The following is a 9930-nucleotide window of genomic DNA, read 5'->3' as shown; positions in this document are numbered from 1 at the left end:
TGAGCACTCAGGAGGTATAATAGCACTTTTCAAATACTTGAAAGGCAGTCATACACGGGAAGGGCAGGATCTGTTCTCAATCATCCCAGAAAGCAGGACACATCATAATGAGCTCAAGTTACAGGAAGCAGATTTTGGCTGAATATCACGAAAAACTTCTCAACTGTTAAAGCAACATGGCAATAGAACCCATTACTTAGGAGATGGTCAGCTCTCCAATGCTGGAGGGATTCAAGAGAAAATTGGACAACGATCGGTCAGATTTGCTTTGAGTTGTATTCCTGCATGTATCAGGAGGTTGGACTCGATGGCATTATAGGACCCTTCCAACTTCGATTATTCCGTGCCTGAACGATAAGGACTATAAGGTTTTGAAGACCTCAGAAGCTAATCTAATTTGTAACTTTCCAATAATCTAGTAAAACTATTACTCAGCACAGAATGAATGGACTGTAATTCTTGACAAAAGCAGATATATACTGTAGATAAACCAGGCTGCTAATATCTTTTAAAAAACACATTAGTTATTTGTATGGTTTTTGGGTGGTCTACAAGGAGAGCTTGTTTTCAAATATTTATTCTTCTCTTTAGCGAAGATGTATTGTGTTAAATTTGTGTCTGTTTGCTATGATGCTCCGAATCTTTCTGTGAAGCCTTCATTAGTCACGTTCGGAAGACATCCAGGCAGCGTTAGAGACAAAACAATAGAGTATTTTACAAAAAAAAGTACTGAATTATGGCATTTACATACCTCTCATACACAAAGATACAGTGAGACCTTCTCCCCTCCCTCACCGTTTGCATGCAAGGTGTTTTATATATTTCAAAAGCAACATTTCCCCCCCTTAAACCTCTATGGGATTGTGTTGTTGAGAAAATCATACACTGTGCTTAAGCCCCTGAATGTGTAGTCAGTAATTTAATTCAACAACTAAAGGTCAGAAGTCAAAGTTACTCTGTTCATATAAATTTATGCATACTCTGGAATGAGTATGTTCTGTCTTGATGGAGAATGTAAGAAACTAGAAACAGAATGAAAATAAAAGCTAACTCGTTCATGTTTGTGACCCTCAAAGTGCCCATTATGGTGATGAACAGGATGAGTGTGGTCTTAGAATAGTATGGGGTAGGTAAATTTGATGGGCCTAATGTCTGATTTTTCAGTCCCAAAATCTGTGGGCGTCACTCTGGGGCCAGAAATGCAGGAAAATGTCCCTTCTTAAAAAAACAACAACAACCTATAATCAACCTGACATCCACTTGTGGCTTTCATTTTCATTTTGTTTGTAGGGGGGGTAAGGAATACAGTATTCCAATCATAGAGACGTAGTGGTGATGCGGGCTGAACCGCAGAAGCCTCTGTGCTGCAAGGTCAGAAGACCAGCAGTCGTAAGATCGAATCCACGTGACGGAGTGAGCTCCCGTCGCTTGTCCCAGCTCCTGCCAACCTAGCGGTTCGAAAGCATGCAAATGCAAGTAGATAAATATCCATGTCTAGTTGCGCTGGCCACATGACCATGGAAACTGTCTACGGACAAACGCTGGCTCTACGGCTTGGAGACAGGGATGAGCACCGCACCCTAGAGTCAGACATGACTGGACTAAATGTCAAGGGGAACCTTTACCTTTACCTAAGGAATATTCCAAATTTATTTTATGCAGGATCTGTTGCGGAAGAACATACCTGGCATGGTGTTGTGCGGTGGTTCCCTAGATGTTCTGAGACAACCTCCTGGAAGCCTTCGCCACCAGATGAGCTGGCCAGGATTTTTGGGGAGTCCATACTTAGGAATCACTGGTGAAGTGGATAAAGTGATGGATAAAAAGGGAATCCCCACTCAGATATGGACAGTCACTGGGGCTACAGGACTTGTAAAACCACTCCTGAGATATCTCACTTACCCTGAAAACCTTATTTGGGTCACTGTAAGTCAGTTCCAACCTGAGGTCACATAACAACGACAAACAAAAACATGTTGCCTGTAAATTTGTAATTCTTGTCACAAGAGGGCATGGATGGGCTCCATCAGGACCTAGAAAGAGGGGCCTTTGAGATGGCTGTGGAACATTCTTAGACTAAAAGAATTACAAAATCTAATTTGAGCTAGAGCATACTGCTATTCATGTTGGTGGGATGACTCCCAGGACTGGAATAGAGCAATTGAAGGATGTAAATTGTGCAAAAAGAACAGTAAGGGAGGTGGAATCACAGAATGTGTCAAAATACATATTCCTGCACAGAAATACTGGAGGATGAGTTTGGTTGTCTTATTGAGAGAATCTTGATTAATGAAAAACAAAAGGAACATGGTAGTCGGAGTCTATTACTGACCACCCTGATGTTGGGAAAGTGTGAGGGCAAGAGGAGAAGGGGATGACAGAGGACGAGATGGTTGGACAGGGTCACCGAAGTGACCAACATGAATTTGACCTAACTCCGGGAGGCAGTGGAAGACAGGAGGGCCTGGCGTGCTCTGGTCCATGGGGTCACGAAGAGTCGGACATGACTTAATGACTAAACAACAACAACAACTGACCACCCATTCATAAAGAAGATGCAGATGAAACTTTTGAAAAACAAATTGCAAGAATTAAAAAAAAACATAGTAATGGGAAAATTCTGTCAAATATGGACTTTTCAAGAAATTCCTGGCTTGTGTGGCTGATAATTCTGCTTAACGAAAGAGTTACACATGAGACTGTATATAGAGTGGGATCATTCTGAAGGATAGGGAAGCTGGCATTTTCCAAAAATTGCAGATGCATGGGAAAGCTATCTTCGAATTCATTCTAACCAAAAGAAATGATTTGGTGGAAAAAGTGGCAGTAGGAAAGAGTAGACCCTACCTCAGGGTAGACTTTGTCCAACCAAAGGCCAGCCTCAACATGCCCCACAGGGTGGAGAATTTCTCAGCCAGCAGGTGAGAAAATCTTGTAAAAGCATCCAGCTCAAGGCTCAGAAATGTAAACACAAGATTGGTCCTTCTGTTTTCTCCTTGTGCTTGTGGGACCTCCAGCTCTCTTGCCAGCACCTGAAAGAGGAGAAAAATCATCTAAATAGTGCCTCATCTTCACAGTTCCCAACCTCCGCCTCTCTGCCCACTCCAGAAATGTGCTGAGGGCCAAATAGACCACACACGGTACAGTATGTCCCATAGGTATATCCTTGTACTACTACAAATATCCATCAAATGTAAAACCTAAAAGGCACTGGGGGCTGGGGATGAAATAACAATAAATTAAATAAGATCTGTAGGCTTCTTTTGATTCTCCAAATCCACTGGCTTACTCTGCCTAATGGAAGGGCCGGCTTTGCATTATGCCAACTAATCAGCCAAGGTTATTTACCTGAAAAGTTTGCTTCTGAAGAAGAGCATTGGAAAATGGTTAGTTTTCTGCCCACTGAACCTCCTCACAGTGAGTCTACAGTATTGATTATCCAATGTGGCAGGCTGTTTTTAGTCGGCACCGCAGCTTTGAAATGTTGCCCTTTTTGCACGCTGGGGATAGTTTGGTGAATGTTGTTGTTCCAAAGGGTAACATTTTCACAAGCTGCAGCTGGCCTGTTTTTCTAGTGCATAAATTTTCTGTAAGAACTCGAGGGAAAAACACCATTTCCTAGGCTCTGGAAAATATGAAAAAAAGAGAGAGAATTATTTCTCTTCCTTCTTTAAATTGGTTTCATTGATTTACACCTGCAATCCCCTCTAGTGGACAAAAACTAAAACTGCAGTATTCCCTTTCCGCCTTTTGACCGGACCTGGCGCCTGTCTCCATCATCCTTAAATGGCTGATGAATTAAATCCTCTTCCTCATCCATCATTTCAAATGCACGGTGTCAGAAAAAGGTGCAGCATCGCTCATAATTCCTACTTCAGGATGGGGAGAAGCAGTTGCTGCTGAATGTAGTGAAATGGAGGAAACACAGTGTACCACACAAGCATCCTGTTGAAACACATTTAGATCGAGAAATCCTCAGATGTTTCCTCGTAATTAATCACTCGTTTAAAATAGAAATAGCACAGGGACATGGATCCCAGTGCAACAATGCTGTCTAAGGGCAGAAATAATTTCCAAAGCTGCTAGAGAAAAAATAAACTCCACTTTTTTTCCACACCTTCAGTATTATTCTATTGGATTTTTTTTTTAAAGGGAGGGATATCTTTAATGAACATTTGCTTCCATGTTTTAAAAAAAGTATATCCTTATCAGTTTATTACAGATTGCCTTAAATGAGAATGAAAAACTGTCCTCACTCAGAATGGGCTTTGTTGAACCCTGACTGACGATAGCTGCTAATTAAAGCTGGAATCAAAATTGGTTTCTAATGTGTTGGCCTACTCATTAATTTGGGTTGCACACAGAGAACATGTGACTCCTTTTCTGGTTTTCTGTCTCCAGCGTCAGTTCAACGATTTGATTATCAGCTTCTAAAGCTCTGAATAGTTTAGCAACAACAGTAACAATCACCACCATCATAATGTGCCAGCAAGTCAATTCTGACTTATGTCGACCTTTTTCAGGGTATTCCAGGTAGAGAATACTCAGGAGTTGTTTACCATTCCCTTCTTCTGGTGGCGCCCTGGAACTGTGCAGCTTGCCCAAGGTCACACGGACTGGTTTCAGTCATAGGAGGCACAATGGGGAATCAAACTCCCAACTAGAGATGGGGGGATTCGTATACCAATCTCCCCCCCACACAGGTGGATGTAACGAGAGTCCGACTCGTCTTCCCTCCTCCTTCCACCAGGAGTGGCTAGTCAAACGCGAGCTACGGAACAAATGGAACGGAGTGCGGAGCCGGTGGCAGTATAGACGAGTGAGTGGACAGTCCGGGCCCCCTTGTTATGTCCACCTGTGTAGTGGTATTCGTATCTGTATATGAATATGAATACCCCCATCTCTAGAAGATTTGAAGAACATCCTTCTTCCTTCTCTGGATTTTTAACAGCTAGGTTAAAGGTTCCAAAAGAGATCCCTACACTTTTTTAAATGAATGTTTTTTTGGAAGTTTGTAACCTATTTAGGACTATATTTGGTTTGTAATCGCTTCTTAAGCCACCTCTGGATTTTAAATGTTGGATTGCTGCCGAAGTTTTATTGCTGTCTGCTGTTCTCTGTGTTGTTTTTTTTTGTTTTGTTTTAAACTGCTACGGATGTTTTTAATTGTCATAAGTAGCAGTTGTTCCTCATAGCCACCTCAAACTGTTAGTGGTCCTGTGGGCTGGTCAATGTTAGGAGTTCAAACTTAAAAAGGTAATGGTTGTTGTGGGTTTTTCGGGCAGTGTTCTGAAGGTTGTTCTTCCTGACATTTCGCCAGTTTCTGTGGCCGGCATCTTCAGAGGACTGGAATAGGAACTCTGTCCATGCTCTGTTGAGCATGGTAACTTGACCAGACTCTGGTTGAGTTTGGTCAGTAGGTGTGGAAAGTCACTCATGTCAGCTTCCTCAATTATTAGTACCCTTTTAGGGCACCTGCTCTGAGTCATTGTTGTCTTTACCTCCTCCAACATTGACTACAAACATTCTGATTTCACTTTGCTTTCGAGATCATTTTGCAGCCAGCCCTTGGTTGACTGCGCTGGAAATGAGTTAACACTTGGCCATGCAAATGGATGACACTGAAATAAAGAGTCGTCACCACCCACACCATGCAAATGTCTTCAGGGGGCAAAGCCCTAGGAGTGTGTCTACACACCCACACCACCCAGCCGCCCCACACACTTAATTCCTAAACATTTCTCCCTCCGTGTCTTACTGTAATGACAAGGTGTGGTGACATACTGTGAAGTTTCAAAAGCTGAAGCTAAAAATAGGACTTCTTCTTTTCCTCCAACACCCTTCACTGCACTGCACTCTCATATCAGAAAAAATCTACCAGAGCTTAAAGGTCTGTGTGGACCTTTTTCTTATTTTTAGAATCCTCTGTTTTACTTACCAAAACCTCCCACCCACCCAATTGGATGTATTTGTTTATTTAATCGGCTCAAAAATATATTTACCCCGCCTTTCTCCCTTAAAAAGGACCCAAGGCGGCTTACATCATAAAATGACACAATTTAAAGCTAAAAACAATGAATATACAATGGCGGCTTAATTTTTCTACACCCATGAACTCCGGAGAGGCATGTCCAAGGATTAGGAATGATAGAATCTAGTTCAAAATAATTTGAGGCAGCCAGGTAGGTGACGGCTAGTTAAGCTGCTTATATTACAGGATCATGCCAAAAATATTATTCTGAGAGAACCTACACAGTTAGAAAAGCATCCCAGAATACCTCAGACATCCAGTAAGGCATCTCCATAATTTTAAAATGAAATGTATTAAGTATTTTAAAAATTGAACATTGATTATCAATCGATCGGTTGGTCAGTCGATTGATCAATTGATCAATTGATTGACTGATTGAGTTTTTAGACCACCCAACTTAGTAAACCACTGCTAGGGGTGACTTACATACTTAAGCAAAACGTACAGCGACTAAAATACTTTTTAAAAAACCAAACATCTCTGATCAAAGCAAGGAAGCTCACAGCTTATCATTCATTTCTAGGCCATGTACCATTGTTGTTAAATTTTTTGTGGATACAAAAAAGGCAAACACACATTGTTTTTCTGTTGTGCACGTGTTCTCTGTCTCTTTGGAGAGAAAAACAGCGTATAAATAGAAAAATAAATAAAATAAGTAAACAAATAGGACAAAAACTCCCCCACCAAGTCTGTTGCACTCAACAGTTGCCCCCCCCCACTCAATTTTTTTTTCTTTCTTCATTTTGTTTAAACTCAATTTGATTTAATAGGAAAAAATGCACCTTGCCATTTTTTGGGTGATGCTTGATGCTGAAGAGCTGAAGTGATATATTTTTGTTGTCTGTATATCGGAGCTATTCAGAGGAGGAATTCTTAGTGGGTTCAGGGTGTACATTTAGGGTGTGTATATTTAGGGTAAATGTACACATGATGTGTACATTTAGGGTAAAGATAAAGGTTCCCCTTGACAATTTTTTTTGTCCAGTCGTGTTCGACTCTAGGGGGCGGTGCTCATCCCCGTTTCCAAGCCATAGAGCCAGCGTTTTGTCCGAAGATAATCTTCTGTGGTCACGGAACGCTGTTACCTTCCCACCGAGGTGGTCCCTATTAATCTACCCGCATTTGCATGCTTTCGAACTGCTAGGTTGGCGGGAGCTGGGACAAGTGACGGGCGCTCACTCCGTCGCGTGGATTCGATCTTACGACTGCTTGGTCTTCTGACCCTGCAGCACAGGCTTCTGCGGTTTAGCCCGCAGCACCACCACGTCCCTTGTGTACATTTAACCCCAGTAAAAACACTCCTTAAATATCTCACTTACCTTGAAAGCCCTATTAGGATTGCTATAAGTCAGTTCCTACTTGATGGCACAGTTTAACAAACATTTAACCCTAATCCTAATGTTAATCTTTTATACAGTATGCTGGAATTTTCACTGGGCATGAAAAGGCCCCACATTTCCCTCAGTAAATTTTTTTTGCTCTAGAACAAAAACAAACAAAAACCTTCATCTTCCAAAAGTGATTTTTGCACTAAAATCAGAGTGATTGAAACCTGGACTCCCTCTCCAAACCCTTGGTTCCATGAGCCTTGGTAGTTTCAGTGGTTCTTAACCTGGGGCTTTGATACGGGGCAGTCAATGGACCACCAAGGTGTGCATCATTTTGAAGATTCGCCAAGCCACACAGCGAAAATTGGGACTGGCAGTCACAGCATGTGTCACACGGCCCTCTCACCTCTTCCCCCATCATCTCCTCTCCGTAGCGATCACTTCCGAATGCCGCTGGCACCATTGGAGGAGCAGGTGAAAGAGCTGCCGAGCGGGACAATTTACAACAGCAGGTGAAAATTGTAACATCTCTGATCAAAGCAAGGAAGACATTGCCTCTCCCAGCAACCTCTGCAAGCAGCTATCTATATTTATTAGGCTGTTGGGTGTTTGACATGGTGAGAATGTTACAAGAATTACCCAGCTTGTTTATGCATGCTTGTGCTCCAAAAGAGGCATGAACAGATGAGTTCGGTTGCTGAATTTTCAGTGGGCTGCAACAGCATTTGTAAGTGGCATCGCATTAGGCTGTCTCATCCTTTCCAAGGTTATTTATTTCCTTTTTTTTGCAAAGTTCTTGTGCACCCTACTTTTCTTCTTCCTTCTGGGGGCCAGCAAGGTTTAGTGTCAAGAGAGCTGGGTTCAAATATCTGCTTGGCCATGAATATCCAGGTGGGGGAGGGGGCAACTTCCTGGAACATCTCGTATACTTTGAAAACCCTAGGAGATCTACCATAATGGCCCTAACAGCTTACCACTTTCTATTTATTATGATAATTTATTTTATGTTATTTTTTTTCCCCATTCGGTACCCAAGGTGGGTCGCAAACAATCGACACTATACAATAACCACGGTTAAAAACACCAGAAGAAACAGCACTTAAAACAATTAAATATCTATCAATATTAAAATCACCATTAAAAACATTAAAAAAAACATTTTTAGAGTACAGGTCCTTATCCTTTCCTTGCTCATCATATTCAATAGCATCCTCAACAACAAGATTTGGGTATGCAATGGGAAATGAAAAGGATGGATTGTTACAGCTACTCATTCAAGGTCAAAGAATAAACAGGGAAAGAAGTGGAGGAAGGAGGAAGAGCCTGGTTGGAACAGAACACAAGGTTTGTTGTTTGGAGCTGCCCCTGCTGAAGTAAAAAATCGTCAACCACTGGATAACTCAGTGGTTTAGATCTCCGGCTGTGGAGCCAGAGGCTGGGTGTTCAAATCCCCACTGGGTCTGGGTCTGATGATCCATTGGGTCCCTTCCAGTTCTGCAGTTCTAAGATGATGATAGTGTATAGCTTTGGGAAGGAGAAGGGAGAAGACAATTTTGACTGACATACAATTTAAAATTCATTGGCTCCATACCAAGGCCTACTTAAGTCAAGCTTGACATAAGTTCTATTGATTTCAGTGGGTCTATTATGAGTGGATACTAAATGTGGATCTAATCTGATTTCTTCGTTGAGAAAGTTAGCAGCCCTCATTGAACCCCTGGGAGCTTTTGAACTGGTTTAATTATTCGGTGATTACACCCAGAAGTCTAATCAGATTTTATCTCTGTCAAAATACCTGGCTACAGAAAGAACACTTTGCCATAAACTTTACCTGCTCATATTAACAATTACAAGCGGCACTGTGCTTTTTCCCCCCTTACAACCACCTGGAGGCAAAAGATGCCGTTACCCCTTGTGGAGAACAGTACTTACAAAGAGGCAATGACACAAATCAGTTAAAACCAGCTGAGGTGTTGCTGTGGAGCAGCACGAAAGAAAGTTGGTTAGTTGAAAATATCTAAAACAGTGTCAATTCAGCTTTCTTCCACAGGTTTGTTTGTCTGTTTGTTTAATTCTTTAATTTATATCCCGCCCATTTAGACCGAAGTCTACTCTGGGTGGCTAAAAACAATATTAAAATAAAATAAAACAACAATATTAATACACTAGAGGATGGAGAAATAAGTTAGGTATCGACAGGAGGGAAGGCCTGTCTGAAGAGCCAGGTCTTAAGTTGGCTCTTAAAAACACCCAGCGAGGGAGCCAGACAAATTTCTAGGGGCAGACTATTCCAAAGGCGAGGGGCCACTGCCGAGAAGGCCCGGTTTCTTGTTCTTTCTCTCCGGGCCTCCCTTGGCGTTAGGCCCCTCAGCTGCCCTTCCTGGCTAGAGTGAGTGGTTTGGGTAGATCTAGGTGGGACGAGGCGTTCCGCCAGATATTGAGGTCCTAAACTGTTTAGGGCTTTATATGTCATTGTTAATACTTTGAAATCTATGCGGAAACGAACGGGCAGTCAATGCTGAGTGGCCAGAGTGGGGGAGACACGTTGATGTTTTCTCACCCCAATAAGAA

Source organism: Pogona vitticeps, chromosome 5 (genome assembly GCF_051106095.1).
Source record: "Pogona vitticeps strain Pit_001003342236 chromosome 5, PviZW2.1, whole genome shotgun sequence".
Lineage (NCBI taxonomy): Eukaryota > Metazoa > Chordata > Lepidosauria > Squamata > Agamidae > Pogona > Pogona vitticeps.
Note: the sequence above shows the minus strand (reverse complement) of the source record.